General features: G+C 40.6%; 1 protein-coding gene across 19 annotated transcripts in view; it reads left to right on the top strand.

The window, feature by feature from the left end:
- The window catches only part of Zbtb8a (zinc finger and BTB domain containing 8A), a 99,447-nt gene that overhangs the window by 43,720 nt on the left and 29,433 nt on the right, over nucleotides 1-26,294 (top strand). For 3 of the 19 annotated variants that reach the window (XM_058570926.1, XM_058570925.1, XM_046468966.2), the window contains exons 3-6: nucleotides 3,249-3,347; nucleotides 8,276-8,392; nucleotides 12,781-12,857; nucleotides 13,697-13,800. The gene's annotated coding sequence lies outside the window, so the exon portion shown is untranslated. Of the gene's footprint in view, nucleotides 1-3,102; nucleotides 3,348-7,459; nucleotides 7,508-8,275; nucleotides 8,393-12,780; nucleotides 12,858-13,696; nucleotides 13,801-16,532; nucleotides 16,673-23,817; nucleotides 23,881-26,294 lie in introns of those variants that run through there. The other 16 variants (XM_058570937.1, XM_058570931.1, XM_046468967.2 and 13 more) reach the window with 10 other exon arrangements.

Here is a 26,294-nt window from a genome sequence, read left to right as displayed (position 1 = left end):
TCACAGGAAGAGGCAGAGCACAAGGGTTGGAAACTGTGCCAAGCAGCCAGAAAGAGTATCCAAAGGCACATCACAGAATTGGCCTATTGAGGAAAATCAACACTGTTTTCCACAGTGTTGAGAACATAAGATTGTATCCCAAAGTACTGGAGCTAAACAGTGGATACTGCCACTAGAAGCCTGGCATCGTGGCACCTGGATATTATCTTGCAGCCACTATTGCCAGAAAAGATTCTTTGATTGTCAGGCTGGGGATGTAGCTCAGTCAGTAGAGTGCTTGCATGCACAAAGTCCTGGGTTCAATCCCAGCATCACAAAAAAAAAAAAAAAAAAAAAAAAAAAATCTTTGATTGTCAAAGTGGAGACCCTGGCTCTTGTCTGTAGCTGCAAGGGACTCTGGGAAAGCAGGTCATTGGCATTTTCACACTCTACTGCAGAAGGCAGATACTACCTCCCAACAATTAATCATAAGGTTAAGGAATTCTCCAAACATATAAATGAGTTTCAGATGACATGCATAAAAAAGAATGAAGATGTCCAATCTGTAGCCCAAGAACACCTCAATCTCACATGTCCAAGCTGGATTTATTTTCTTTGTTGCTTTTCTATTCTTTTTAAATCTGATCTTCTTCTGGTCTTCTCTCTCAGTGAACAGAGCCATCATCCATCAGGTTCCATAAGCCAAGGGGCTAGGGGTTGTCTTTGACTAGCCTCATCATCATTCCCCACAGTCAACCTATTTATTATCTCTTATAGTTCTCTCTCCACTTCTCTTGATCTCTTCATCTCTCTCCATCTCCTCTGTCTTCACTATAGTTCAAGATTCCATCATCTCTTAGCTGGACCACTGTAATCCATCTTTCCTTCCAATTTATTCTCCACATAGTCATCTTTTCAAAATGCTTTACCTCGTCATGTCACATGCACCCTGCCAAGCTTAAGACACATTAATGGCTTCCAAAGTTCTTAACATGGCCCACAAAGCCATGTTGGTTTGATCCCTATTTACTTCTCCCACCTCATCCTCTGACACCTTCCCTCCCTCTGCATTCTGGTATTGTCAGCCTTTTATGCTACATTCCTTCCCACCAAGCACTCTTGTACATTTTGTTCCTTCTAGACAGAATGCTCCTGACCATTCATGCCTCTGCCTATTTATTTCTACACCAGATTTCTACTCAACATAACTTCTTCCAGGAAGCCTTCCCCAAAACAGGTCCCCTCTCTCATAAGACAGATCTCTTTCATCTATGTTCCTATAGCACTAGGTACCTTTCCTTCAGGTTTATCCAATTTGTGAATCATACTTTCAATGTATGGAAGAGGGGTACTGGGTACTGAACCCAGGGACACTTTACCTCAGAGCTATATCCCTGCCCCCATTCCTTTTCAAATTTTTGAAACAGGTCTCCCTGCCTAGGCTGACCTGGAACTTGTGATCTTCCTGCCTTCAGCCTCCCAAGCAGCTGGGATCAAATTATATGTTTATTTGATTACCATCTGTCTCCCAACTAGACTGCAAGTTCCATGAAGGCAGGGGTCAAATGGATTTTTAGATCACCATTACATTCCATGAACCTAGAGCAAACACCTTACCCAAAATGAGTGTTGAAATAAAATCAAAATGAATTCTCTCCCTTAAGAATTTTAACTGAAGGGGCCCAGGGCAGAGCTCAGTAGTAGAGCACTTGTTTAGCGTGTGAAAGGCCCTGGGTTCAATCTCCAACACCACCAAAAAAGAATATGAACTGGAGGTGATTCTCCAATTCCCCTCAAAAATAACCCCAGAGTTTAAAAGAATAATTGCTGGTTAAGGGAGGGGCAACAGCGTTGAGAAGCACCAACTCCTGAAGCTAGGAGGATGAAGGTGAGGGAAAAAATTCCCATTACTTCTTCATCGGAAAAAAAAAACGTTTATCACCAACCTAGTTTACTCTCTTGAAGAACATACTTGTGGAACTCTTTTGCATGTTTTGTTTCACTTAGGCTAAGGTAAAACCTTTTGTGCCAATGCCTATAGTTCTAGCTGCTTGGGAGTCGGAGGATGGCTTGAGCCCAGGAAGTTAGTGGCCAGCCTGAAATTGTCAACACAGAAATTGTCACCAAAACAAACAAAACTTTTGCTATAACAATGTCCAGATCTTTCTGAGGGAATCTTCAATGTGCTAGCAGATCAGCTGAGCACATTCAATGATACTGATTCTTAGTGGTTTTCAACGTATTTCCATTTACCTATTCAGAATTCCAGGAAACAAATGAATAGCAAAGCACCTCTAGAATAATATAGAAGGGACAGAAAAAGACAGTGCAAATATTTTGTATCCTTCTCACAGAGTGTGATATTCAAAGTGCACAGCTAATTATTGATGAAACCAAAGTAATAAACTTTGTCTAACATGACTGGCTAAAGACACGGGAGAGGAATAAGTGTAGGTTTTGAAAATGAATCTTTTTTTTTCTTTAGTTTTACTAAAATACAGTACTTTTCAGTAACTGACCCCAGCATAAGGAGCTAAAAACTTAGTTTATAGAATTTTTGTTTGTGTAAAAGAAAATTTGGTGATTTACTATTTTAGCAAATGTACCTGATGTGGTATTCTAAATATTAGAGACGTCAAAAGAGAAGCTTGATGTACAATGAATTTTTGTATTTGGAAATACAAAATCTGTTGTTTCTACGAATTTTATATTAATTAAGAATTATGTTCTCTTTATCTCGGCCTCTCTCTGGTTTTCTTGTTCAAAAGAAATGCTTGTGAGCTGTAGAGGTTTAGAACAGGTTAGCCCCGACAAAAATAACTGCTTCAATAAACGGGGAAAATTCTGTGGAAATTTCTTACATTTGACGTTGCTAAACTTAAGTACAATAATGTCACATGCACTTATTCAGTAATTGTAGGCACGCCTAAGTCCCTCCCTCTTTCCTAAACCAATTTCCCCACATCCTAGAAATCCAGCCCTTCTGCCCTCCGGAGGCGCCTTTCCCAACGTAAAGTACAATTTTAAAATTAAGCTCTTGTCTAAAATAATGATCCGCAGCCAATTGCCTGGGAATCTGGGCACCCCAGAGCCTTTGGAGGGTGCAGCGGGGTGTGGGCAAGGGCAGGGGGAGTGGGCGAAGCTGCTGGTTGGTGCCTGAAATCTGTGCGTTGCCCCTTTAATTGTGTCCCCAGCCCTCGGGCGTTTCTGTCCAACGCCCACGTCAGCAAATACCTTTGTTTCTCTCACGTTGGGGCTACTTGTTTTAGGGCGCAAAGGAACGGCTTCGGAAGGGGGTCTTTCCCCCGCCGAGAACCAGTAACCTTCCCCGCCCGCGCGCGCGACCGGCCGGTGCGCCGCGGCCCGCGGTAAGTGGCTGCGCGCGGCGCGGGCGGAGGGCGGGCGGGGCGTCGGGGCTGCCGGACCGGCCCGCGAGCCTGGCTGCGGGCGGCGGCGCGGGCGGCGGCAGCGCGGGCTGGGACGGCCCGGCCGGCTGCGGCGGGCGGCGCAGGGACGCGGCCCCGGGCGCGTCGCCTGCAGGCGTCGCCGGCCCGAGAGCGGCTGGAGGCGCAGAGGCGAGCGGGCGCCATTTGCAGCCCGGGGCGCAGCGCGGCGGTGGCGCGCCGGCTCCGAGGGCTGGGGACCGTCACAAAGGAGACGCGGGCAGCGGCGGCGGCCCCGGCCTGAGGCCGGCCGGCCCGCGAGGGGCGGCGGGCGGCGGCGGCGGGCACCGGCTCCGAGTCTCCCCTGCCCGCGCCCGCCCGTGCCTCCCGCCCGCCGGCCGGCCCCCGCCCGCGCGCCCGGGAGGGGCTGCGGGACAATGGCCGCACCGTCGCCGCCCGCGCCCGCCCCGCCGCCCGGCTCGGCCCGGCCTGGCCCGGCCCCGGGGAAAGGCGGGAAGGCGCGCGGAGCCTCCTGGCGGTGGCGGCGGGAAGCCGGCCGGGGACGGTGCCGGGCGTGTCTGGAGCCGTCGGGCGCCGCGCACTCGGAGGGTCAGCGGCGGCCGGCTCCGGTTGCCGGCGCAGCGACGGGCGGCCGCCAGGCTGGGCGCTGCCGGGAGAGAGAGCTGCCAGGGCGGCAGCCCGAGTTTTTCCGTGCGTCCTCCATTCTGTGGTTTTATATCATGATAAGACAGTTCTGAGCTTAGAACCGAAGGGAGAACACGACATCTCCTAAGTACAGAGCCCCGAATATTTGTGTCGTGACTGAACCGAACCCACGCGTCTCCCACCTGGGGAGACTGCCTCTTTTGTAAATTAGCGGTTTGGCCCCCTTCCCGTTCAGATGTGCTTATTTATCTTTGTACCAGTGGCCATATTCCACACCTTTCCAAGACGTGTTTGGAATTGGATTCACACCTAGTGGGCTCCAAACCACACGCGCCAATATCACCTCTATTCCTAATAAACCTTTATATTTGCAGAACTTTATGTAGTAAACATACTGCTTTCACATATACGGAATCTACATTTAATTTCACATAAAACAACGACCCAATCAGGCTATTGGTTATTCTATTTGGGGAAGAAATATATGCTAAGGGTGGAGATTCACCCCTAGGCCAGGAGCTGAGCCTCCCCAGGCCTCCTTAGTGCTGTGCATTTCGAGGAGCATTCTCCCCAAGCTCTAAAAACCTCAACTAATCTTTATCATTCAAATCTTATTTTAAGATAAAACTTTTTTCCCCCAATACTGGGCATTGAACCCGTGGGCCTCCAACATGCTAAGCAAGCACTCTTACCACTGTCCCTTTTTAAAATTTTTCATTATTTTTTATTTTTCATTAAAAAAAAATTTTTGCAGTTGTATATGAACAGCATACCTTTATTTTATTTCTTTTTATGTGGTGCTAAGGATCAAACCCAGTGCCTCACACATGCTAGGCAAATAGTCTGCCACTTAGCTACAGCCCCAGCCCTAAAATTTTTATTTTGAGGTAGGTCTTGCCAGTTTGCTAGACCGGTCTTAAAGTTGCAATCCTCCAGACTCAGCCTCCCAAGTGGGTTACAGGTTTGTGCCACCCCAGATAGATATAACAGTTTCTAGCAGGTTTAACGCTTTCAGTGACATAATGGTACGTTAATGTTTAAAGGGTTTGATATAAATTTTTTGAACTCTGGAAGGAAGTTTTTGTTACTTCTCTGCTCAAAACTGAGTATTTGCTCCCCATCTTATGCATAGTAAAAGCCAAAGACTCATTAATAGTTTCCAAGGCCCTACAGGAACTGGTTGTACCATGTCCTACCCTCTGATAATCTGCCCTCACTTTTTGGCTCCATCTCCCATTGCTCTCTCCATCCCTCCTTTGATGTTTAACTGTTCACCTCAGGGCCTTTGCATTTGCCATTCCATTTGCTTGAAATACTTTTCACTCAGACACCCACATGAGACTCTGTTACCTGCTTTGGACAAATATCTCAACGAGGCTTTCCCAGTTATGGTTTTGATTCTTTTAAATGTTTTTATACTTAATTCTAGATCTTTCCTGTCTTAGTCCATTTGTGCAGCTACAATAAGATGCCTGAGTCTAGGTAATTTATAAGGAAGAGAAATTTATTACTTAACAGCTGTGGATGCCCAGAAGTTCAAGATCAAGGCCCTTGGCAGTGCTATCTGTGTCAGGTGAAGACTGCCCTCTGCTTCCAAAAATGGTACCTTGTTGTTCCATTCTCCCAGAGGATGAATACTGTGTCCTCACATAGCAGAAGGGAGGGAAGGGATGAAAAGGGACAAATTAACTCCTGAGTCCTTGAGTCCTTTCATTAGGGTATTCTTCCTCTCCATGAGATGAGGGCAACCCCCAGGACTTATCAACCTTCTAAAGGCTCCTCAATACTATTGTATTGAGGAGTAAGTTGTAATGTGAATTTTGTAAACTATAGCTATTAAGTGTTTTAGTACTTAATTCTAAATCTTCCCAGTTACGAAAGATGTTCATCCACCAGAGAATACAATGACCGCTCCAATTAGCTAAAGTTTTGATCCAGGAATTTTTGCTAAGGAGGCTAATGAGATTCATTTCAGTGACCCTGATGGGACACAGTAAATTCTAGATTAATGCTGTCTATCTAAAAACAGGTGGTCTTCTAGACTTAATTCTTCAGTTTACTCAGAGAAGAACATGTCTTTGTTCTCTATTCCAAAGACCTTCAAACTTAATGGTTCCTAAAATATGTAATTGTTTTTTCCAACCACCTTTTAAAAGGCCATTGAACTTAATGGGAATCTTAAATTATGTAATATTCTTAAATCTATAATAGATATTTAACTCTTAGAGATCTTTAAAGTGTTTCCATTGGACTTTCGGATGTCTTACGTGAATTAGTCTAACTGCTGTTTCTTTTTTTTTTTTTTTTTTTTTTGAGAGAGAGAGTGAGAGAGAATTTTTTTTTTATATATTTATTTTTTAGTTTTCGGCGGACACAACATCTTTGTTTGTATGTGGTGCTGAGGATCGAACCCGGGCCGCACGAATGCCAGGCGAGCGCGCTACCGCTTGAGCCACATCCCCAGCCCCGTAACTGCTGTTTCAACTTATAAAATCAACTGAAACAAAATCTGAAATGTATTACCCATTTCTGTGACTGTCACGTATTCTGAAATTAAGCCTCTCTTTCTTTCTTTTTTTTTAATAACATGATTCCTTTATTTATTTATTTTTAATATTTATTTTTCAGTTTTCGGTGGACCCAACATCTTTATCTTATTTTTTATGTGGTGCTGAGGATCGAACCCAGTGCCCCGCGCACACCAGGCGAGCGTGTTACCGTTTGAGCCACATCCCCAGCCCCCATGATTCCTTTATTTTATTTATTTTTATGTGGCGCTAAGGATTGAACCCAGGGCCTTACACATGCTAGCAAGTGGTCTACCACTGAGCCGCAACCCCAGCCTTGAAAATCAGCTTTTCTTGATGCATCTAATTTATGTTAAAGTCCCGTAGATATGAATGTTGTAGCTGACGCCGATGTAGAGGACACTTCATTTTTTTTTTCCTACTTTTTGCGCTTTCCTGCCTTCACTGCCATTGTCTTAGTAAATTCCTCACCATTGCTTGTTTCGACAATTGCGTTAGGCTTTAAGTTGGTATTTCTTTATTTTTTTAATTGATTAAAAAAAATGACAGCGGAATGCATTACAATTCTTATTACACACACACACACATACACACACATATATATATGTTGGTATTTCTTGTCCTTGCCTCTCCCCCTGGTTCCATCCTCCCATATTTCTCAGGTCCTTTTGGGTGTGCAAGGTGGATCATCATTTCAGTAATACCTATGATTCATTGAGCCCTAACTACATGGCAGGCAGTGTGCGAGGTGTTTGCACGTGTTATGGTGGGCAGAGGAGAGTGAGACTTAGGCTTGTTGACTTTGGGGCAGTCTACCTGTATTCTAGTCTGCTCACTTGCTCATTGTGTAGTTTTGAAGATGTCATTTTAATCTTCTCTGCCTTAATTTCTTTACCTGTACAGGGGGAATCGCAGCAGTGTTTACCTCATGAGGCCATTGTGAGGACTGAAGTAAGATAATGAGTGTCAAGTGCTTAGCTATTTATTTTGAGATCTAACTCACATACTATACAACTCAGCCTTTAAAAGTGAACAGTTTAGAGTATTCTGGTACCCCAGGGTTCAATCCCCAGTACAATAAATAAATAAGTGGTGGAAGCCACTTATGTACGTGTGTGTGGTACTGGGGATAGAATTTAGGGGTGCTCTACCACTGAGTTACATCCCCATCCCTTTTTATTTTTTATTTTAAGGCATTATCTCACTAAGTAGTTGAGGCTGGCATTGAACTTTCTGCCTCAGTCTCCTAATTAACTGATACTACAGGCGTGCACTAGCCAATAAATACTTGATTTTTTTTTTTTTGGTGCTAGGAGGTTGAACCCAGGGGTACTTTACCATTGATCTACACTACACTCCTTACTCTTTTTATTTATTTATTTTTAAAATTTGAGTCAGAGTCTTGCTAATTTGCTTAAGGACTCACTAAGTTGCTGAGACTGGACTCAAATTATAGTCCTTCTGCCTCAATCTCCAGAGTCACTGGGACTACAGGTGTGCATCACCACACTGGGCGATAAATACAAATTGAATGAATGTATCTCACCTTTCAGTTTGGATATCTGTCCTCATCATAAAAATAGAATAAACAGTTTTTTTCTTTAAAAAAATATAGGAAAAGAAATTGGGTATAGCTGTATGGAGTTTGGAACAGTGTAAATTAGTTATTGAATCAAAAGATGAAATAGGTTTTTTGTAATTGTTTTTCTCGATCTCCAGAAAATCCCTGCTGCTTTGAGTTCTGTGGCTCTCAGCTGCATATGTGAATTATGGAGGGTTTGGCAGAGGCTTTGTGTCACCTTCAGATCCCCCTGCTTGCTGGCACTGTTGGATAAGGTACAACATGAAATCCTTATAATTTCGGAATAGTTGGGGAAAATTTTATTCCAGAATCTGCAATTTTCCTTTCATCAACAGAGCACACTTTGGCAAACCAACCCAGGCCTTGAACTTTCCATCCTCCTGCCTCAACTTCCTGACTAGTGGGTTTACAGGTGCAGGCTACTGTGCTCAGCTGTGCTCACCTCTGTATAAATTAGCATTCTGAAAGCTAAAAGGAATTTGTGGTGTTTAAATGCTAAAATGCTTGCCTTTTCTACCAAGTAAAAGCAGTGTTTTAAAGTGGCTTGCTTATTTAATAATAATAATGCTGATGATAATAGCCAACATTTATTTAGGGCTTGTTATAAACAGGGCACTGTTGTAAGCACTATATTTAGATTATCTTCTTATTTACTCTGTCTCACAGATCTCTGAGTTGTCCCCATTTTACAGATGAAGAAACTAAGGCACAGGAAAGCTAACTTCCAGGTCACCCCTTTAGTGCTTAGAGAGCCAGAATCTGCGCACAGGCAGTCTCATTCCAAGTGTACCTCAGAGTATGCTACCTGACTGGCAGCTCACAGTCACCGCTCACCCCCCTGCTTAAATACTGAGGTAGATGATACCAATATAATGTCTAGATCTAGCTGCAGAAAACAGAAACCACTCTAGTATCTTAAGTAGAAGAGGACTTGATAAAGAGAATTAGATGCTTATAACATCATCAGAAGACCTGGTGTAGAGGGGGCTCCAGGTTAAGCCTTCAGAAATGATCCCAGAACAAGACTGCCTAATGGGCCCACCAGGGAAGGAATCAGGATTCTGTCAGTGACATTGCTAACAGTTGAGGATCAGCTGCTATTGCTCAGCTGCCCCTCAACACCCACCAAATAGTGATTGCCATCTTCGTCACAGTTGTCTCCTCACAACCAAGGAATTCTTGACAATGAAATTTCCATAAATGTGCTTGCTGGCATTGACAGCCCCAACTGTGGAAAGATGGTTCCTGCCTCGATTTTTTTGTCTTCTAAATCGCAACAGAATAACTCTTCTTGATGGGCCCCATTTCACATGGGAAAACTTAACTGCAAAGGAGTCTGGGAAATGTACTTTTCAGCTTTCCATAGGAAGTTAGAAAGGATGCTAGTGTGAATTCACAAAGGTACTCTGATATCCTCCAGGGCAGAACTTGGTGATTATTCTTAAAAATGAAATTTCACCAGCATGTAAAAGCTGTCAAGGGCACAGACAATGTTCAACAAGCAGTTCTACACCCCCTCTATCCCGTGCTGGGGATTGAACCCAGGGCCTAGCATGCATAATCCCAACCAGTTCTCTTAAAAAGGTACAGAATTAGTTTTTGCTGGGCACCATGCAGACCCAGTACCGAACTAGTTAATATGCTCTTAAGTAACACTGTCAAAGTTGTGGAGCTGTCAAAGTAACACCATTCTCTGAGTGCCCTCTTGCCTAATTAGGACTCTAATTAGATGAACTTTTGGCATGGCAAGGTGTGGCCTGTAATCCCAGCTACTAGGGAAGCTGAGGCTGGAGAATCACGAGTTCAAACTTAGCCTCAGCATCTTAACAAGGCCCTAAGCAACTCAGACCCTGTCTCTAATAAAATATTAAAAAGGGCTGGGGATGTGGCTTGGTGGTTAAGGACTCCTGGGTTCAATCCCTGGAACCAAAACAAAAACCCAGAACAACAACCACCAAAAAATACATTAATTTTGTTCCCCGAAACCGCAGAATCCTGGTTTATCCTTAAATTGAATCCTGCTGTTTTAATTGTTGGCGATTTCTAAAATCCCTTTCATAGCCAATTCTATTTCTTATTGTACCTTGATGTCACAGTGGATAATCCATGTCCGAGGTTTGTTGCTTCTCACCTCTACCACCTTTTGCTCTCAGCTTGCTTTTTTTTTCTTTTAACTTTATTTATTTTATGTGTTCTGAGGATCAAACCCAGTGCCTCACACTAAGCAAGCACTCGACTTACTACTCAGCCACAACCCCAGCCCTCTCAACCTTTTTTTTAATATTTATTTTTTAGTGATAGGTGGACACAATATCTTTATTTTATATTTATGTGGTGTTGAGGATTGAACCTAGTGCCTCACACATGCTAGGCCAGTGCTCTACCTCTAAGGCACAACCTCAGCCCCTTCAACCCTTTCTTGAGGGTGTTGGAGATTGAACCCAGGGCCTTGTGTTGTGAGGCAAGCACTCTACCAACTGAGCTATATCCCCAGCCCTCTGCTTTTGACTTTTTATTTAAAGTTCTTTTTGGGGCTGGAATGTAGCTCTGTGTCATAGTGCTTGCCTAGCAGGTACTGGGTTCGAGCCCCAGCACTACATTTTAAAAAAGATTCATTTTGTTTCTCATATTATTCCCAGCTGTAGAGACATTGATGGAGTTTTTGTTAGTTTGTTTTCCCCTAATAACCTTTGCCAATCCAAGAAGAAATCCCATTACGTTTTATGGAATGCTCTGATCATCTTGTCTACTTTCTCTATTGGTTGATACTTAGAAATTGTTTCCCAAACCTCTGTGTCAGCAGTGTTTTGAACAGTTTTGAGTTGCCAGAATTCAGACTCCCTCAGGAATAGGTAATTGGTGTCTTTGTTTTTATTAGAGAAAGTAGATGAAAAAATATTTGAATAGTTCTACTTTTCTCTGGTGGTGTTTTCAGGATCTCAATTAAAAGTCATTTCATGCATTCCCATGTTGGCCTGAGTGCCCATCAAAGTTGAATGGATAAAGAACATGTGATATTGAGTACACAATGAAATATTATTTAGCCTTTGAAAAGAGGGAAATGGCTGGGCATGGTGGTGCACACCTGTAATCTCAGTGGCTCAAGAGGCTGAGGCAAGGAGCATTGTAAGTTCAAAGCCAGCCTCAGCAATTTAGTGAGGTCCTAAGCAACTTAGTGAGACCCTGTCTCTAAATAAAATACAAAAAAGGGCTGGGGATGTGGTTCATTTGCCCCTGAGTTCAATCCTTGGTACTAAAAAAAGGGGGGGGGGCAGATTCTGTGGGGCATGGTGATGCACCTCTGGAATCCCAGCAATCAGGGAGACTGAGACAGGAAGATTGCAAGTTCAGGACTAGCCTCATCCTTCCTGCCTCATCCTTCCCAGTCACTGGGATTACAGGCATGCACCACAACTCCTTCCTAGCTGAAATTCCTTTTTATTTTATTTTATTTTTTAGTTATTGATGGACCTTTATGTATTTATTTATTTGTTTGTATGTGGTGCTGAGAATTGAACCCAGTGCCTCACACATGCTAGGCAAGCGCTCTTCCACTTGAGCCACAACCCCAGCCCTGAAACTGCTTTTTGAAATAACAATACTTGTTACAACTGTGATTGCAAAAACATAACATCAGTTTATACCCCATAAATAATAATTATAACTAATTATAAATTATAAAGTAATAAATTATTTGTAAAATTATTTTAAAATTATCATTATAAATTGTTTATTTCAACCAGATACAGTGGCACATGCTTGTAATTCCAGGGGGCTTAGCAAACTGACACAGGAAAATTGCAAATTCAAAGCCAGCCTCAGCAATTTAGCAAGACCCTAAGCAACTTAGTGAAGCCCTATGCAACTTAGTGAGACCCTGTCCCAAAATAAAAAAAAGGGCTGAGGGATGTGGCACAGTGGTTAAGCACCCCTGGATTCAATCTCTGGTACCAAAATAAAATAAAAATAAATTGTTTATTTAAAAATTTCAAAAAATTTTAAATTTTCAACTGGCTTTTTTAATACTTGACTGTATTTTTATAAGCACATAATATTTTTGTAATTTGAAAAAATTATTATAAAAAGTGATACCTGGGGGCTGGGGGTTGTGGCTCAGCAGTAGAGCACTTGCCTAGCATGTGTGAGGTGCTGAGTTTGATCCTCAGCACCACATTAAAAAAATAAATAAAATAAAGGTATTTTGTTCAACTACAACTAAAAAAAAGTATTAAAAAAAAAAAAAAGAGTGATACCTGTAATCCCAATGACTCAGGAGGCGAAGGCAGGAGGACCATAAGTTCTGGCCAACCCAGAAACTTGGTGAGATCCTGTCTCAAAATTTAAAAGGGGGTGAGGATGTTTTTCACTGGTATAACACCACGGGTTCATTCCCTACCACCAAAAAAAAAAAAAAAAAAGTGATTCTATGAATGCAGTCAACATTATTTTGGTGAGAATTCTTAGCTTAACTAATTGGTTTACATCAAATTCATTTTTCCAGTGCTTATGGAAATAAAGAACTCTACATTAACAAAACCATAATGATCCATGCAAAAATTAGAATGTTTTTTCTTTGTTATGGAAAGGTTTGGATAGAACCACTCAGCTATACCCTATCCCTTTTTATTTTATTTTGAGACAGAACCTTGCTTAATTGCCCAGGCTGGCCTCAAATTTACAGCCCTCCTGCCTCAGCCTCTGGAGTCACTGGGATTACAGGTGTGTACAACTCCTTCCTGGGTGAAACTGCTTTCTAAAACAACATTGCTTATCATATCTGTAGTTGCAAAACGTGGTACACTCTGGTACAGTCTGGCAAATTGAAAGAGTTATATGAAAGATCTGAGTGACTTGTAGGCATTCTGAACCATATAGAATAGAACTTTTTTTCCCTACTTCCCTCAGAATTATACTGCTTTTAAGATATGTTGAATTTTTCAAGTTGAATCCTTAAAGCTATTGTATTCTGTTCTCTTGTAAATCATGCTGATGCCACTTGAAGGAAAAGGGCAAGAGGACTTAATGTTTTGTTTTGGTGGTGTCTGCTGTCCTGCCTTTGAAAAGTCTGTCATCTTAAGAAGTTTATTTTATTGTAAAAGTTAAAAAGTGCTTTAGGGGCTGGGTTTGTAGCTCAGTGGTTGAGTGCTTGACTTGCATGCAGGAGGCACTGGGTTCTATCCTCAGCACCACATAAAATAAATAAGTAAGTAAATAAATAAATAAATGAAGTTTTATGTCCATCGACACTAAAAAAAAAAAAATTTAAAAAAGCGTTTGCTTTCAATTTGTCATGATTTATTCAATATTGTATATATCTCTTTTGTATACTTCAATATTGAGGGTAAATATACACATACATATATATGTTTAATCTCAGTGAACAAATTGATGACCAGATGATTTTCCAATAATAATCTATGCCAGATTATCTATTTTTACATGCTGAAAAATGATCTTATAGATGCTCCCATATAATTTATTTAAATAAATATGTATTTTAATAGATGTTTCTCTTATTATAAAAGTACATTATAACTAGCTCTTTTCTCTCTCTACAGGACAGTTCTCCACATACAGACTTTGTTTCACTTGGAATCTTTACTTTTTTTACTTCATTCGACTGATTTAACAGGGTTCAACAACAGCATTCATAAATTTCCAGGTATGTGGGAAAATATATATAGAAAGATATATATAAATAAATTTTTGGTGCTGGGGTTTGAACCCAAGGTCTTGAGTATGCTAAGGACATGCTGCAGCATTTTCAACCCACAAATGAAAATTTATAATTCTTGTTATTATACCTCACTTAAATATTAAATATTACACCTCACACACATACACAACTTTTTTGTAACTATAGATATAAATGAATTTATTGCTTGGAAATACACTGGATCAGACATTCAGCATTCTAGCGGGGGGTGGGGATGGTGCATGCTTGTAGTCTCAGCTACTCAGGCAGTGGAGGCAGGAAGTTTGAGACAGACTAGGCAAGACTTTGTCTCAAAAAAAGAAGAAAAAACTTAGAATATTTATCATTCAGATTTATTTAACAATAAAATCTAAGCTGATTTTATTGTAAAAAAATTATCCTTAAAGGATAATTTATCTTGACTAATGTCTTATATCTCTCTTTTTTTAATATATATATATATATATATATATATATATATTTTATTTTTTTTTTTAATTTTATTTTTTTTTAAGTGTAGATGGACACAAAACAATGCCTTTATTTTTATGTGGTTCAGAGGATCGAACACGGGTTCCGCCCGTGCTAGGCGAGTGCTCTGCCGCTGAGCCACAATCCCAGCCCCTTCTTAATCTCTTCTTATGGATCTGGGGATGCACCCAAGTCCTAATACCTGCTAGCCTTCACTACCAGCTCCCCTGTTCTCTGGACTTTTTTTTTCTTGAGACAGGGTCTTGCTAAGTTTTCCAGGTTGGACTTGAATTTGAAGTCCTCCTGCTTCAGCTTCCTGAACCCAGTTTGATAAACCTCCTTTTTTTTTTTAGTGGGTGGGGGCAGGTACTGGGAATTGAACTCAGAGTTTATGCATGCTGGACAAGCGCTCTACCACTGAGCTACATCCCCAGCCTGTCACTGATCTCTTAAAAGAGATGTAGCATAATGTTGGGCCCCATGGTTTATACCCATAATTCCAGAAGCTTGGAGGCTGGGGCAAGAGGATTGTGAGTTCAAAGCCAGCCTCAGCAACGTATCAAGGCCCTAAGCAATTTTAGCAAGACCCTATCTCAAAATAAAAAATAAAAAGGGCTGGGGGTGTGGCTCAATGGTTAAGTGCACCTGTGTTCAATCCCTAGTACCCATCCCCCCCCCAAAAAAAAAGTAGCATATTTTTCTGAATGTGGGCTAGATTTTTAATTCATGGTCTGTCTCTTGTGTATGAACTTCTTTCATTCTGTCTTAATTCAAGACTCACGTTGCAAAGAACTGAAGATGATCTACACCAATCCTTTCAATATGCCAGGAAGGAAATGAAGCCTTAAGAGGCAGTTACTTGCCTTACAGACATATAGCTAAGTTAGTGTAAAAAATAGCGAAATAGCATCAGAATTCTGATCTCCCAAAGTTATGTCATGCAACTTTGGAGTCATTGTCTGGGTTAATGGCCTGTTCTGTAAAACAAGGGGGTGATAATACCATCTACCTGACTCATTGCTATATGTGAGGATTAAATGAGACCATGAACACTGCTACTGTTTTTATTGTCCCTCAACCCTTTAGCCCTTACACTGTGTCTTTCTTAAAACTCCCACCCCTCACTAACATGTCACAAAGCTCTCCTAATTCTGCCTATAATTCTCTGTGATGCTGGCTTCTCCTGCCCATCCTACTCTGTGGCCATGGGCGATCCTCCAGTTTCTCATCTTAGCGCTTGTTTCCACTCAGCCCCTTCATCCCCGCTAACAGCCCAATCACTATCTGTAGATGTCTCTTGCACCTGTCTTCAAGTCTGACTGTCCCTCTGAATTTCAGATCAGCATTTCCAGTGGCTTTCCAGCCACCTCAAACTGATTTTCCTCTCACCTCAAATGCACTTACAACCGGCATTGCTTTTCCTCTAAGCCATTTCTTCTGGACTTTCCGATTTTTAGTGCTACCACTGAACACCTAGGCTTTAAAAGATACTGTTGTCTTTTTATTTTTAATTGTCCAAGATTTCAGAGAATGTCTTGTTTTATTTGTTTTTTATGTGGTGCTAAGGGTGGAACCCGGAGCCTCACCTGTGCTAGGCAAGCGCTCTGCTACTGAGCTACAACCACAGCCCCTGTTGTCTTTTTTTTTTTGGCACTGAGGATTGATCTCAGGGGCACTCAACCACTGAGCCACATCCCCAACTCTATTTTGTATTTTATTTAGAGACAGGGTCTTACTGAGCCTCGCTATTGCTGAGGCTGGCTTTGAACTCGAAATTCCCTGCCTCAGCCTCCCCAGGCTGCTGGGATGACAGGTGTTCACCACATGCCTGGCCCCTATTGTCTTTTTATATCTGTTTAGCTTTCCACAGCCAACCAGCCATCAAAGCCCATGGATTTATTTACCATTGACTGTTTGTGACTGTTCTTCCTTTCCATGCCTACCATCAGGCCATTAACCAGATTGATAATCACACTAGAAAATAAAAGAGCTATTCAGCTGGAATTAGTTCTCCCGCATTGCTTGTGACCCCACCCCATTACTCTCTCTCTCCCAATAGGAATACAGCTTCTTTACTTTTCACAACTGAAGGTCAGCTTGTTTTCATGTAGTGCATGAATCTTGATTTAAGTAAAGAAACAGACTTGTATCACTCTGGGAGCTCACAGGATATTTTAATAATTTTTTTTTTCTTTTTTCTTTTGGGTACTGTGGATTGAACCCAGCAGCACTTTAACACTGAGCTACATCCCCAGACCTTTATTTATTTACTTCATTTTATTTTAAGATGGGGCCTCGCTAAGTTGCTGAGGCAGGGCTGGAATTTTCCATCCTCCTGCCTCATCCTCCGAATTTGCTGGGATTACAGGTATGCACCGTTATGGCTGGTAACATATTTTAATCTTGCATTGTAGGCTGGATCTGGTTAAGTATGAGACTGATAGTTAATACTTCACTGATTTATTTGACAAACTTAAAATACTTTATTTCTGAATATATTCATATGATTCAGAACTCAAAAAATATTTTTAAAATAATGCATAAAGTCTCTATCCCATTCTTATCTCCTGTCTCCCAGGCCCCAACAGTCAGCTACTATTCTGGGTTTTTTGGTTAACCCTTGGAGAGTTTCCAATTTTTAAAAAAAAATTTTTTTGTAGTTGTAGATGGACAGAAGGCCTTTATTTTATTTGTTCTTTATTTTTATGTGGTGCTGAGGATCAAACCCAATGCCTCACGCATGCTAGGTAAGCACTCTGCCACTGAGCTATAGCCCTAGCTCCCAATTTTTTTTAACCTTATTTTACACATACATAGACACATGTATTGTTTTATACTTTGCCTTTTTAAAGATTATGTATCATAGCCATCTTTCTATATCAGTAGTGTTTTTTTTTTTTTTTTTAAATATTTATTTATTTTTTTTTTAGTTTTCGGCGGACACAACATCTTTGTTTTATGTGGTGCTGAGGATCGAACCCGGGCCGCACGCATGCCAGGCAAGCGCGCTACCGCTTGAGCCACATCCCCAGCCCTCAGTAGTGTTTTTTATCCTTACTTAGAGTTGTTAATATTTCATCATATGGATGTAGCATAATTGTTTTAACGATCCTCTTTTGATGGACACTTTTTTTTTTCCACAGTACAAGAAATTGAAAGCACCAGGGGTGCTTTATCGCTGAGCTACATCCCTAGCCCTTTCTTTTTGTGTTGTTGTTGTTGTTTATTTTGAGACATGTTGCTGAAGCTGGCCTCAAATTTGTGATCTTTCTTAGCCACTAGCCACTAGGATTACAGGCATGTGCCACCATGCCCAGCTTGATGGATGTTTTGGTATTACAAACAGTGCTGCAGTGAATAACCATATTCATATGTCATTTTGATCATGTGGTAGCATACTTGTAGAGACAAATTCCCAGAAGTGAAATTGCTGGGTCAGAGATTATGTGCATTTGTAATTTTGAGAGTTATTGCCAAATTGCTCTCCTTGGGCTTGTACCACTTTGTATTTCCACATCAGTGACTGAGAGTGCCAGAGATAGAGAGCAATGACTGAGTGTTTTCCCAAAGCTTTGTCAATATTATCAAATTTTGGATTTTGTTTGTTTGCACTGCTGGGGATCAAACCCAGAGCTGCATGCATGCTAGGCAAGTGCTCTCTTCCCAGCCAAATTTTCAGATGTTTAATGAATAGAGGGAAAAATGACCCATCAGTGTAGTTTTCATTTGTGTTTATATTTTTATGAGGGAGGTTGAGCATCCTTTAATAATAGGATTAAGAGACATTTGTATTTTTTTCTGCAAACTGTCCTTTGTCCTATTTTTTAAGATTATTATTATTTTTCTTATCAATTTCTTAAAAGCTTGATATATATTATATAGATTACCCTCTTGTCTTGCATTTTTGCATTTTGTCATTTATCTTTTGCCTTTGCTTATGGTAATTTCCACCCTGTAGAAGTTTCATCTTTTTGTAATCAAATATGTGTGTGTGTGTGTGTGTGTGTGTGTGTGTGTGTGTGTGTGTATATATATCTTTCTTTTATATCTTCTGTATTTTGAGTCAGGTTTATGAAGGCCTTTTATACTCTAAGTTTATACATTCTTCCATATTTTCTTTGAGAACTTTTGTGGGTTTTTTTTCATACTTAAGTCTTTGAGCCATATGGAATTTATCCTGTTATAAGGTTGGCCGTGCAAATAAAGCATACTTTTTTTTCCCCAGAAGGCTAAAAATTGTTCTAACATGTCTTAGTCTATTTTCTGTTGCTGTAACAGAATACCTGAGACTAGATGATTTATGAACAATAGAAGTTAATTTTGACTCACAGTTCTGGAGTCTGGGAAGTCAAAGGGCATGTGGTGAGGGTCCTATTCTGTGTCATAACATAACAGAAGGGTAGAGGGTCACGTAGAGAGAGAGAAAGCAAGGGAGAACTGAGGAAGCCAAACTCATTTTCAAAAATGAGAGCAAAACTCACTCACTTCTGAGAGAATTAACCAGTCCGGGCATTAATCCCTTCATGAAGGTGAATAACCTCAAGCCCCAAATACTTCTTTTATTATTATTATATAAATTTATTCATGGTATGTATATGTGTGTGGTATAGATACATATATTTATATTATAATTATATACATATATTTGGGGGGGGTGCTAGGGATTAAGTACTTTTCATGTGTGCTAAGCATGTGTTCTACCCCTTAATTACATCCTGCTCACCTCATTTTATATTTATGTGTGTGTATATGTGCACTTTTTTGGGGGAGGGTACCAGGGATTGAACTCAGGGGTACTTGGCCAGTGAGCCACATCCCCAGCCTTATTTTGTATTTTATTTATAGACAGGGTTTCACTAAGTTGCTTAGCATCTCACTGTTGCCGAGTCTGGCTTTGAACTCAATCCTCCTGTTTTAGCCTTCTGAGCTGATGGGATTACAGGCGTGAGCCACCATGCCCAGCCACTTTTTTTTTTATATATTGATTTCTGGGGGGATGGCATTGAACCCAGGGGCACTTAAGCCACGTCCCCAGACCTCATTTCATATTGTCGATGCTGCTGTAAATGGGAGTCCTATATCTCATTATATCTAGTACTGGTTTTGTGTATATGAAAATCATTGATTTCTAATATTGTATAACTTTATTCTTGGGAATTCTCTTCTTGTTGTGATAGTTTTGCAGTTTATTCTTTGATATTGTCCAGGTGTCTGTTATTATTATCTGTATATGATGACAAGGGTACCATCTACTTTCCAGTGGTCCTTTTTCCAATTTCTCTCTCTATCCTGATTCTATTGGCTAATGTGCTGCATAGGTGACAGTGGGCCTCCTTGTCTTGTTGCTGACTTTACTAGGAATGCTTCTATTAGGATGCTGGACTTTGGGCTGAGATAGACATGTTTTATCACCAATAAGCTTTTATTCAGAACAGATTGTAGACAGATTCTATATCCTAGAGTAAATATTTAAAAAATAAAATGATCTGGTTGCAGTGGCACACTCCTATAATCCTAGCTACTCAGAAACTGAGGCAGGAGGATGAGAAGTTGGAGACCAGCCCTGGGCAATGTAGCGAGACCCTATCTCAAAAACTGAAAAAGGGTAGGGTTGTAGCTCAATGAGAATATGTCCCTGGGTTCAATCCCTAGTACGGCAAAAATAAATAAATAAGTACATAAAGTAAGTGTGACTGTTTCTGCCTTTAAAATGCTTATAAGAACTGGCCGCAGTGGCATACATCTGTAATCCCAGAGGTTCAGGAGTCTGAGGCAGAAGGATTACAAGTTCAAAGACAACCTCAGCAATTTAGCAACTCAACAAGACCTTGTCTTTAAATAAAATACAAAAAAGGGCTGGGATGTGACTCAGTGGTTAAGCATCCCTGAGTTCAATCCCTGGTATCAAAAAAAAAAAAAAAAGAAGAAGAAGAAAAAGAGGAACTGAGTTTGTAGCTAAGAGGTAAAGTGACTCTGGATTTAATCCCCAGTACTACCAAAAGGAAAGAAAGAAAAAATGGTGAGATTCTGGTGTAAAACTGCCTGGGTTCGGATCTTTTCTTCACTATCTGTTGGTTGGATGTCCTCAGACAAGTTTACCCTCTGAACTTTTGCTTCTTCATCTGTGAAATGGGGATATTGTGGGCTGGGGTTGTAGCTCAGTGGTAGAGTGCATGCCTCGTACATGTGAGGCACTGGGTTCGATCCTCAACACCACATAAAAAATGAACAAATAAAATAAAGATATTGTGTCCATCTACAACTAAAAAAATTCTTTTAAAAAAATGGGGATATTCTTACTCTGTACTTCATAGTTGTAGGGAGACTTGAGGGGATTACTTAAAGTACTTAAGTATATGCTTAATAGCTGGGGATGTGGCTCAGTGGTAGAGCTCTTGCCTAGCACATGTGAGGCACTGGGTTTGATCCTAAGTGCTGCATAAAAATAATAAAATAAAGGTGTTGTGTCCATCTATAATTTAAAAAAAAAATTTAAAAAGTATATGCCCAGGGGCTGAGGTGTGGCTCAGAGGAAGAGCGCTCGCCTAGCATGTATGAGGCACTGGGTTCGATCCTCAGCACCACATAAATATAAAATAAAAATATTGTGTCCACCTATAACTAAAAAATTAAATATTTTTTAAAAAAGTATATGCCCAATAAATATTCAGAATTTCCCTAACTTTTGAGATTATAGATAACTTTATAATAAACATACTTTGACTGCCTTTCTGTTTTCTTAAAATAATTTCCCAGATTTAGAAGTTTTGGACCAAGGATGTAAATATTTTTATAGATCTTTAAATGGGAATACCAAAACAACTTCTAGATATATAACAACGACACCCTTCCTTATTAGCTGTAGGATAATGCTGTCTCACCAAACTCAGATTATCACTTATTAAAATCTTTTGAGGGGCTGGCGTTGTGGCTCAGTGGCAGAGCGCTTGCCTGGTACATATGAGGCCCTGGGTTTAATTCTCAGCACCACATATAAATAAATAAATAAAGGTCCATCGATGACTAAAAAGATTTTTAAAAAATAAAATAAAATCTTTTGAGCTGCTGGGCGTGGTGGTACACACCTGTAATCCCAGCATTTAGGAGATTGAGGTTGGAGATTACAAGTTTGAGGCTAGCCTGGGCAATTTTGCTGAGAACCTCAGCAACTTAGACCTTGTCTCAAAATAAAAAAGGGTTGGATATAGCTCTGTGGTGACGTGCCTCTGGGTTCAATTCCCAATACCAAAACAAACAAACAAAAAAATATGAAGAAGTCATTTCAGGGATCAGAAAAGGCAGCAATAATATGTTTAGCAATACTAAGTTAGGAACACATTGAGTTTGAAATATCTTCCACATCTTTTGGTGATCCATAATAATGGCAGCAGCTCACAGGCAGCTACATTAAACCAGGTGCCTGTTGCCTATTTGCAGTTGCAATGTCTCCTAGAGTCTTTCTAGTCCCCTCCGGCGCAGTAGTCTTAGCTCTCTTACTTGCCAGTGAGGAGATGGTAGTGTAGACTGCCGCAGAGCAGGGTTTAAATCCACTAATTTGATCTCATATCCCCTGTTGTTTGTCCATTGTTATTTCTATTACTTCCAAGCCCTGCTCATTCTGCCTCCTTGACTCCTTTCTACCCTCCCTTTTTCACCTGCATTACAGCTGCCTTCTTCCGGGTCTTACTGCTGTGTTCTGACTCCTCTGCTGTCTGATCAAATACCAAGTTGCCTCTCTCCTCTACACAAAAACCATTTAATGGCCCCCAGCATGTACAGGGTTAAGTCCAAACTCTGTAACAAGGCAAACACACTGTATCATCTCCACTTTCTCCATCTCTTGCACTGGGTGCCCTGGCCACACTGAGCAGCATACTTTCTGTTTTCTGAACACGCCCATCTGTTTGATGACTGCTCACCTCTGCTCAAATGATCTCTGCCTAGAATGTCGTTCCTTTCTCTTGGTGAAAACCTGCTTGCCTTTCCAGCTTCAACTCCAGGCTCACCTCACCTAGAAGCTTTCTGTATTAGTTTCCTAGTGCTGCTGTAACAAATTATCACAAACCAGATGGCTTAAAACAATATCAGTTTATTTTTTCTTCAGTTCTGGAGGCTAGAAGTGTGAAATCAAGAGGTCAGCAGGGGCCGTGCTCCTTCTGAGGGCTCTGGAGAGACTCTTGGCCTCTGCCTGCTTCTGTGGCTGTCAGCTGTTCTTGATGCTCCTTGCCTTTCTACGGTGTCACTCCAATCTCTGCTTCTGTCTTATTCGGCCATCTCCCTCCGTTGTCTTCTCTATGTCTTCATGTCTCCAGGACCTAGTTGGTGGCTTTAGCGGCCCACCTTAATTGAGTTCCATATGAACTTGATTTCATATATATATATATATATATATATATATATTTGTTGTTGTTGTTACCAGGGATTGAACTCAGGGGCACTAGACCACTGAGCCACATCCCTAGCCTTATTTTGTATTTTATTTAGAGACAGGGTCTTGCTGAGTTGCTTAGGTCCTCGCGAAATTGCCGAGGCTGGCTTTAACTTGCAATCCTCCTGCCTCAGCCTCCCAAGCTGCTGGGATTACAGGCGTGCACCCCTGTACCCAGCTGAACTTAATTGTATTTGCAGAGACTTTACTTACAAATAAGTTCATATTCCTAGGTGTCAGGGGTTAGGACTTTTGCATATCATTTCCGGGGTTACAAGTCAACCCACACCTTTTCTGCCCCTTCCCTTCTTTGTGCTCCCTAAACACTTCAGCTGTGCCATTCATGATGTTGCACCAACTTGTTTTAACTTTGTTTTCCTTTTTTAGAATGAGAGCTTGTCTCAGTCATGTCAGGATGCCCAGAGCCTCTTAAATTGCGCGTATGTTACTAATTGAATGAATGCAAGTGGAGTGCTCCAGGAGGCACCTGGGTGTATGTTATTGGCTATAGTGGACATGAATAATATGGGATTTTTAGTATACAGATAGTGTTTGGAATTGCATGTAATTGTAGTACAAGGTTTTAGTGGTCCAGGATTCTGGTATACTTGAATCCCAGGCTGTTTTTAAGTACTGAAATGTTTTTAGGTATAAATAGTTATTTGGGGTCTCCTGATGTAAATAATTTGTGTTTTGAGACATGCCTAGAGAGTTATGTACTGCATTTAGGTTTCATATCCAACAAGATATACAATTTAAAAATTTTTTAAGTTGTTGGTGAACCTTTATTTTATTTATTTATATGCAGTGCTGAGAGTCAAACCCAGTGCCTCACACATGCTAGACAGGTGCTCTACCACTGACCTACAACCCCAGCCCCAACAGGATACACTTTTAAAGCAGGTAGACTAACTATATTATTTGTGTGTGAGTGTGTGTGTATGTGTGTGTGTGTTTATTGGTGCATTATAATTATATATAATAGTGAGATTCATTGTTAGAAATTTGCATATGCACACAGTATAACCATATAATTTGTTTATTTCATTCCCCACTGACTACATCATTCTTTAACATCCTTACAGGACTGGGGTGTAACTCAGTGGTAGAGCACTTGCCCAGCATGCAAAAGAAAAAATTCTTATAAGGTATCTATTAATTTTGTTTTGTTTTGTTTTGTTTTATTAGTTTAGGAGATTGAACCCAGAGCCTCATATGTGATAGACAAGCACGCTAACCACTGAGATACATCCCCCATCCTTTTTATTTTTTATTTTGTGACAGGTCTCACTAAGTTGCACATGCTGGCCTTGAACTTGCAATCCACTTGCCTCAGCTTTCTGAGTAGGCATACACCACCGTGCTCAGCTGATACCAGTTCCATGTTCTGACATTGTACAAAATCCTTTATCTCAGTTTTGCATTTGCTAATTTGAAGCCATGGGCACAGTGAGCAGACTGCACACTTGCACTGTCCTGAAGACACTGCAGGGTTTGAATGGCATTGAGTGACAGCACAGATTCCTATGACTTCTGTAGTTGAGAGCCAAAAGGGCCTTAATTACTTTGCATAGTTCTTAATCCCTAAAAAAAAAAAAAAAGTGCCACCAGAATGACTCATCCCTGGGAATTCTAGATAAATGGTATTTTACTATCCTTATTCCATTCCAGTACCAAGTTCTTCACTGATTGATACATTAGAATTTTTAGTGGGGAGGGGTGTAGCTCAGTGGTAGAGCAATTGCCGAGCAAGCGGGAGGCCCTGGGTTTAATCCCCAGTACTAGAAAAAAATGTTCTGGTGAACTGTGATGTAATACTCTGGCCACTTTATATCTGGGGCTGTATTAGCTGAGTGGTGATGTAACATAAATGTCTTGAGTAATTGAGGCAAATTGCCTGTTTTTGACAGAATTACTCAGAAGCAGGATGGAATTCCCTATCTGCTCTTTTCCATATACATCTGACAAATTCTCCCCCAACCAGGCCTTTGACCAATATCTCTTTAGGAGAATGGATTTGTTTATCTGTCCTCATCCAGAAAATACTGAATATTATAAGTACACATACTCAACATTAAAATATATCTAAAACAATTAATATACATTGTGGAACCAATAGTTTCTGTTGTTTTGAGGACTTTAAAAAAAAAAAACAAAAAACCAAAATGTGGGGCTGGGGCTATAGCTCCGTGGCACAGTGCTTGCCTAATGTGTGAAGCACTGGATTTGATCCTTAGCACCACATATAAATAAATAAATAAATAAAGGTATTGTGTCCATCTACAACTGAAATTAAAATAAATAAATAAATAAATAGGAACTTCATTCCTTTAAAAAAACAAAACAAAACAAAACCCAACCACTGCCAGATTCAGTGGCCTATGCCTATAACCCCTGGGAGGTTAAAGCAGGAGAATCACAAGTTTGAGGCCAGCCTGGGCAATTGAGTGAGACTGTCTTAAAATAAAATATAAAGAAGTTGGGGGTGTAGCTTAGTGGTTAAGCATCCCTGGGTTCAATCCCCAATACCAAGAAAGCAAAACAAATATACTAAACCTAACCTAGCAACTTGTGCTGGCATCTTACAATACAAATTGATTATTTTAGGTTCTTATTGTAAGAAGCATGAACATATGTAGTATAATATATAACTACAACAAAATAATTTTTAAAGTATTGAAGTTGGAAGACTCTGCACAGATCACACAGTCCTACCTCCTGCCAAATGCATTCACCCTAAGTTGGTGACAGTCTACCTGTGTCACAGTAGTGGCATAGAACTCGCCACTTTGCAAAGGGGACAGTTCTGTTGTTGAATGGCTTAACCAGTGTTTCTCAAAAAGTTTTTTTTTTTCTTTTCTTTTACCAAAATCCTCATTAAGAAATATATTTTGGACTGGGGATGTGGCTCAGTGGCAGAGCACTTGTCTACCATGTGTAGGACACTGGGTTTGATTCTCAGAACCGCATACAAATAAATAAATTAAATAAATAAATAAATAAATGAAATAAAGGTTCGTCAACAACTAAAAAATATTATATATTTTAGCACACACCTGTAATCCCAGTGGCTGAGGAGGCTGAGGCAGGAGGATCGAGTGTTCAAAACCAGCCTCAGCAATGTAGTGAGGTGCTAAGCAACTCAGTGAGACCCTGTCACTAAATGAAATACAAAAAAGGGCTGGGGATGTGGTTCATTGGTTAATGTCCCTCAGTTCAATCCCCTGTACCAAAAAGAAAACAAAAGAAAAGAAATATTTTATAGCGGCTAGAGGTACCTCAGTGGTAGAATGTTTGCCTCAGATGCATGAAGCTATAGGGGGATGTAGCTTAGTGGTAAAGTGCCCCTGGGTTCAATTCCTAATACCCAAAACAAACAAACAAAACAACTTTGCTTACCCTAAGCAAATCAGAGATTTTTCTCATGTTTTCTTCTAGAAATTTAACTTTTACATTTAGTTTTATAATTCATTTCAAATTAAATTTTGTATATGTTTGTATTAGGTTCATTTTCCATTACTATAACAAAATACCTGAGGCTGGGAACTTTATAAGGAAAATA

The sequence above is a fragment of the Marmota monax genome, unplaced genomic scaffold, assembly GCF_021218885.2.
Source record: "Marmota monax isolate L192 unplaced genomic scaffold, Marmota_monax_Labrador192_F-V1.1 WCK01_AAM20220418_F8-fsc00008, whole genome shotgun sequence".
NCBI lineage: Eukaryota > Metazoa > Chordata > Mammalia > Rodentia > Sciuridae > Marmota > Marmota monax.
This window is presented reverse-complemented; position numbering and strand designations above follow the sequence as displayed.